The 6,496-nt window shown below is 62.6% G+C and overlaps 1 non-coding gene across 1 annotated transcript; it reads left to right on the forward strand.

Moving 5' to 3' along the window:
- Window positions 1–2,402: 2,402 nt before the first annotated feature.
- Window positions 2,403–2,521, forward strand: LOC131867583 (5S ribosomal RNA). The gene has a single exon (XR_009366135.1). It is a non-coding gene; the product is annotated as a 5S ribosomal RNA (ribosomal RNA).
- Window positions 2,522–6,496: the final 3,975 nt, after the last annotated feature.

Below are 6,496 nucleotides of genomic sequence, written 5' to 3' on the forward strand. Positions count from 1 at the left end.
GTGCGCACCCGGGGCAAACCGGGCTCCGACAACGTGCACGCAGCACCTTGGAGCACACTTCGAAGCACTCCCGGGTGCCCACCGGCGTTGCGCACCGTGGTGGGCAGCGAGGTGCGCACCTTTGATGCGCTGCCTTCACTAATTTCCAGAAAAAGGCAAAAAAAAATGAGATTTTAAAATTTCCGTTTTGAAAGATAGTGAAAAAAAAGGAACGCGGGTGCCATCTTGAGCCCGCCCTGGTGCGCAGCCCAGGCAAGGCATGCGCACCAAGGTGCCCACCCGAGGTGCACACCCGGGGCAAACCGGGCTCCGACTTCGTGCAGGCCGCACCTTGGAGCACACTTCGGAGCGCTCCTTGGTGCGCACCATGGTGCCCACCAGGGCGCACCCGAGGCAAACCGGGCTCCGACTTCGTGCACGCCGCACCTTGGAGCACACATCGGAGCGCTCCCAGGTTCGCACCAGCGTTGCGCACCTTTGATGCGCTGCCTTCACTAATTTCCAGAAAAGGCAAAAAAAAACGATATTTTAAAATTTCCGTTCTGAAAGATAGTGAAAAAAACGGAACGCGGGTGCCATCTTGAGCCCTTCCTGATGCGCAGCCCAGGCAAGTTGTGCGCACCAAGGTGCCCACCCTGGCGGAGGTGCGCGCCCGGGGCAAACCGGGCTCCGACTTCGTGCACTGCATGGTGCCCACCAAGGCGCGCAACCCAGCCAAGGTGCCCACCGCAGCGAAGGTGCACGCGAGGTGCGCACCCGAGGTGCACACCCGGGGCAAACCGGGCTCCGACTTCGTGCACGCCGCACCTTGGAGCACACTTCAGAGCGCTCCTTGGTACGCACCAGGGCGCGCAACCCAGCCAAGGTGCTCACCCCGGCGAAGGTGCACGCGAGGTGCGCACCCGGGGCAAACCGAGCTCGGACTTCGTGCACGCCGCACCTTGGAGCACACATCGGAGCGCTCCCGGGTTCGCACCAGCATTGCGCACCTTTGATGCGCTGCCTTCACTAATTTCCAGAAAAGGCAAAAAAAAGAAAAAAATGAGATTTTAAAATTTCCGTTTTGAAAGATAGTGAAAAAAACGGAACGCGGGTGCCATCTTGAGCCCGCCCTGGTGTGCAGCCCAGGCAAGTTGTGCGCACCAAGGCACCCACCCTGGCCAAGGTGGGTCACGGGGTGGGTCCTAGGGTGGGTAACGGGGTGGGTACTAAGGTGCGTGCCAAGGTGGGTCATAGGGTGGGTGCCAAGGTGGGCACCAGGGTGGGTGTGCACCAACCCTAGCCAGGGTAGGTCACGGGGTGGTTGTCGGGGTGGGCGTCAAGGAGCCAAGGTGGGTGGCAAGTAGCCAAGTTGCGTGCCAAGGTGGGTGTCGGGGTGGGTGCCAAGGATCCAAGGTGGGTGCCAAGGAACCAAGGTGGGTGTCTGGGTGGGTGCCGAGGTGGGAGCCAGGGTGGGTCCCAAGGTGAGTGCAAAGGTGGGTGCCAGGGTCAAGGTGAGTGCCAATGTGGGTTCCAAGGTGCCAGGGTCAGGGTGAGTGCCAATGTGGGTTCAAAGGTGCTAAGTTGGGTGCGAGGTTGGGTGCGAGGGTGGGTGGGTGCCAAGGTGTGCTAGGTGGAAGCCCGGGTGGGTCGGCATCCCATGGGTGTCGAGTTGGGTGCCTGATGGGTGCTTCTTGTCAAGTTTTAGTCGTCGGGACTCATTTCGAGCCTTAGAGGTCGTTTCTTGTCCGGTTGCCCTGTCTTCGACCTGGGAACCCAATTTTGGTCCTCGGGTCCCATTTTTTTTTGTCTCGCATCCCACTTTTGGCCTGTGGCCTTTTCGGGGTCGATTCTCGTTTTGGGCATCAGAGCATGTTTCTTCTCCTAAAACCCAATATTTGTTTATTAAGTCTCGGAACACATTTTTGTTCTCGTGGACCCATCATGGGTCTTGGAACGCATTTGTGGTCCTTGGGTCCCATTTTGCATCCCGAAACTTGTGTTTTGGTGCTTGATCCCTATTTTGGGTGCCCACCTTGCACCAAGTGCGCACCCGGGGCAAACCGAGCGCCTTGGTGCACCGGGGCAAGATCGAGCGTGCACCCGAGGCGCCCCGAACATGCACCAAGGTGCACTCGGCCCACATGTGAGCGCAGGTCGTTGCGCCCGAGGTGGTGTGTGGGCACCGCGTTGCAGACGGGACACTGCACGCACACGACGCCCCCTACAGGTGCACGCACGTAGGCCGGGCCGGGTGCACACCCGACGCCCTAGCAAGGTGCGCGCACCCGGGCAGGGCTCACACTTGGCGAACGGGGCGCACTTCGCGAGGGAGGGTGTGCACCTCGACGGGGGTGGGTGGCCGGGGTGGATTCGCACGTGGGTCGCGGTTTGCTAAGTACACACTGCGACAAGCTCATAACGGGTGCGATCATACCAGCGTTAGTGCACCGGATCCCATCAGAACTCCGCAGTTAAGCGCGCTTGGGCCGGAGTAGTACTGGGATGGGTGACCTCCCGGGAAGTCCCGGTGTTGCACCCTTTTTTAGTTTTTCGCCGGGCATCGCAATGCTATTTGAATAAACCTTTTGCCCGTTTGCGTTCTCGTCGGGGCCGGGCCGGGCCGGGGTGCGCTGCCCGCACTACCGCGCGCGCGGGGGGCGACACCGAGCGCGCACCCGAGGCGCCCCGAGCACACAGGCCACGGTGCAACCCGGGCGTTGTGCGCGCACCCCGGTGCGCCCGAGGTGCTGCGCGCGCACCCAGGTGAAATCGGTGTGCACCTCGGCCAGTGCGCGCTCGGTCGAGTCGCGCACGTTGGCCAAGGTGCACGGTGATGTTTCTTACTCTAAGGTTCCGCACCAGACGCCCGGGACAGGTGAGCGAAGCTGGGCGGGGCCGGGTGCGCGGCCGGGGCAGGTGCACGCAGCTGGAGAGAGCTTTGGAGCACACTTCGGAGCGCACCAATGATGCGCTCCATTCAAAAGTTTCCTGAAAAGGCAAAAAAAGTTGAGATTATAGAATTTCCCACTTGAGAGATTGTAAAAAAAAAAAATTTAAAATGAAGGAAACGCGGGTGCCAAGGTGTGCGCAGCCCAGCCAAGGTGTGCGCACCAAGGCGCCCACCCTGGCGAAGGTGCACGCAAGGTGCGCACCCGAGGCAAACCGGACAATTAACCCAACTTTCGACTTCGCGCGCACCTTGGAGCGCACTTCGGAGCGCTCCTTGGTGCGCACCAATCTTGGGCACCTCGGAGTGCACCATGGCGCCCACCAAGGTGCGCACCCGGGGCAAACCGAGCTCCGACTTCGTGCGCACCTTGGAGCGCACGAAAGGTGCGCACCATGGCGCCCACCAAGGTGCGCAGCCCAGCCAAGGCGTGCGCATCAAGGTGCGCACCCTGGCGAAGGTGCGCACCCGGGGCAAACCGAGCTCCGACTTCGTGCGCACCTTGGAGCGCACAAAAGGTGCGCAACCCAGCCAAGGTGTGCGCACCCCGGTCAAACCGAGCTCCGAATCGTGCGCACCAGAGGTGCACGCCATCGTGCGCACCTTGGAGCACACTTCGGAGCCCTCCTTGGTGCGCGCCGATGTTGCGCACCTCGGAGCGCACCCGGGGAAAACAATGCAATTAACCCGACTTTCGACTTCGTGGGCACCTCGGAGCGCTCTCGGGTTCGCACCTCGGAGCACACCGAGGTGCGCACCTTTGATGCGCTGCCTTCACCAATTTCCAGAAAAGGCAAGAAAACATTGAGAAGGTGTGCGCACCGAGGTGCCCACCCTGGCGAAGGTGCACGCGAGGTGCGCACCCGGGGCAAACCGGGCTCCGACTTCGTGCACGCCGCACCTTGGAGCACACTTCGGAGCGCTCCTTGGTGCGCACCAGGGCGCGCAACCCAGCCGAGGTGCCCACCCCGGCGAAGGTGCACGCGAGGTGCGCACCCGGGGCAAACCGGGCTCCGACTTCGTGCACGCCATGGTGCCCACCGCGGCGAAGGTGCACGCGAGGTGCGCACCCGGGGCAAACCGGGCTCCGACTTCGTGCACGCCGCACCTTGGAGCACACTTCGGAGCGCTCCTTGGTGCGCACCATGGTGCCCACCAGGGCGCGCAACCCCGCCGAAGGTGCACGCGAGGTGCGCACCCGGGGCAAACCGGGCTCCGACTTCGTGCACGCCGCACCTTGGAGCACACTTCGGAGCGCTCCTTGGTGCGCACCATGGTGCCCACCAGGGCGCGCAACCCCGCCGAAGGTGCACGCGAGGTGCGCACCCGGGGCAAACCGGGCTCCGACTTCGTGCACGCCGCACCTTGGAGCACACTTCGGAGCGCTCCTTGGTGCGCACCAGGGCGCGCAACCCAGCCGAGGTGCCCACCCCGGCGAAGGTGCGTACCCGGGGCAAACCGGGCTCCGACTTCGTGCACGCCGCACCTTGGAGCACACTTCGGAGCGCTCCTTGGTGCGCACCATGGTGCCCACCAGGCCGCGCAACCCAGCCAAGGTGTGCGCACCAAGGTGCACGCGAGGTGCGCACCCGGGGCAAACCGGGGTCCGACTTCGTGCACGCCGCACCTTGGAGCACACATCGGGGCGCTCCCGGGTTCGCACCGGCGTTGCGCACCGTGGTGGGCACCTCGGAGCACACCAAGGTGGGCAGCGAGGTGCGCACCTTTGATGCGATGCCTTCACTAATTTCCATAAAAGGCAAAAAAAAAACGAGATTTTAAAATTTCCGTTTTGAAAGATAGTGAGAAAAAGGGAATGCTGGTGCCATCTTGAGCCCGCCCTGGTGCGCAGCCCAGCCAAGGTGTGCGCACCAAGGTGCCCACCCTGGCGAAGGTGCGCGCCCGGGCAATTAACCCAACTTCCAACTTCGCGCGCGCCAGGGTGGGAGCGCACCCAACAACCGGGCCTGGGAAGAGCCAATGCGAGAAACCCCACCAAACGCTCTGACAAAAAAAGAGGGGGCGCTCCAGTAACCCCGCTTCGGAGCGCACCCTGGGCAAACCCAGCCAAGGTGCCCACCCCGGCCAAGGTGCAGGCGAGGTGCGCACCCGGGGCAAACCGGGCTCCGACAACGTGCACGCCGCACCTTGGAGCACACTTCGTAGCGCTCCCGGGTGTGCACCTCAGAGCACACCAAGGTGGGCAGCGAGGTGCGCACCTTTGATGCGCTGCCTTCACTAATTTCCAGAAAAGGCAAAAAAAAAAGGAGATTTTAAAATTTCCGTTTTGAAAGATAGTGAAAAAAACGGAACGCGCGTGCCATCTTGAGCCCGCCCTGGTGCGCAGCCCAGGTAAGGTGCCCACCCTGGCAAAGGTGCGCACCCGGGCAATTAACCCTACTTCCGACTTCGTGCGCGCCAGGGTGGCAACCGGGCCTCGGAAGAGCCAATGCGAGAAACCCCACCAAACGCTCCGACAAAAAAAGAGGCGGCGCTCCAATAACCCCGCTTCGGAGCGCAGCCGGGGCAAACCCAGCCAAGGTGCCCACCCCGACGAAGGTGCACGCGAGGTGCGCACCCGGGGCAAACCGGGCTCCGACAACGTGCACGCAGCACCTTGGAGCACACTTCGAAGCACTCCCGGGTGCCCACCGGCGTTGCGCACCGTGGTGGGCAGCGAGGTGCGCACCTTTGATGCGCTGCCTTCACTAATTTCCAGAAAAAGGCAAAAAAAAATGAGATTTTAAAATTTCCGTTTTGAAAGATAGCGAAAAAAAAGGAACGCGGGTGCCATCTTGAGCCCGCCCTGGTGCGCAGCCCAGGCAAGGCATGCGCACCAAGGTGCCCACCCGAGGTGCACACCCGGGGCAAACCGGGCTCCGACTTCGTGCAGGCCGCACCTTGGAGCACACTTCGGAGCGCTCCTTGGTGCGCACCATGGTGCCCACCAGGGCGCGCAACCCAGCCAAGGTCTGCACACCAAGGTGCCCACCCCGGCGAAGGTGCACGCGAGGTGCGCACCCGGGGCAAACCGGGCTCCGACTTCGTGCACGCCATGGTGCCCACCGCGGCGAAGGTGCACGCGAGGTGCGCACCCGGGGCAAACCGGGCTCCGACTTCGTGCACGCCGCACCTTGGAGCACACTTCGGAGCGCTCCTTGGTGCGCACCATGGTGCCCACCAGGGCGCGCAACCCAGCCAAGGTGTGCGCACCAAGGTGCACGCGAGGTGCGCACCCGGGGCAAACCGGGGTCCGACTTCGTGCACGCCGCACCTTGGAGCACACATCGGAGCGCTCCCAGGTTCGCACCAGCGTTGCGCACCTTTGATGCGCTGCCTTCACTAATTTCCAGAAAAGGCAAAAAAAAACGAGATTTTAAAATTTCCGTTCTGAAAGATAGTGAAAAAAACGGAACGCGGGTGCCATCTTGAGCCCTTCCTGGTGCGCAGCCCAGGCAAGTTGTGCGCACCAAGGTGCCCACCCTGGCGGAGGTGCGCGCCCGGGGCAATCCGGGCTCCGACTTCGTGCACTGCATGGTGCCCACCAAGGCGCGCAACCCAGCCAAG

The sequence above is a fragment of the Cryptomeria japonica genome, unplaced genomic scaffold (genome assembly GCF_030272615.1).
Source record: "Cryptomeria japonica unplaced genomic scaffold, Sugi_1.0 HiC_scaffold_175, whole genome shotgun sequence".
NCBI classification, from domain to species: Eukaryota; Viridiplantae; Streptophyta; class Pinopsida; order Cupressales; family Cupressaceae; genus Cryptomeria; species Cryptomeria japonica.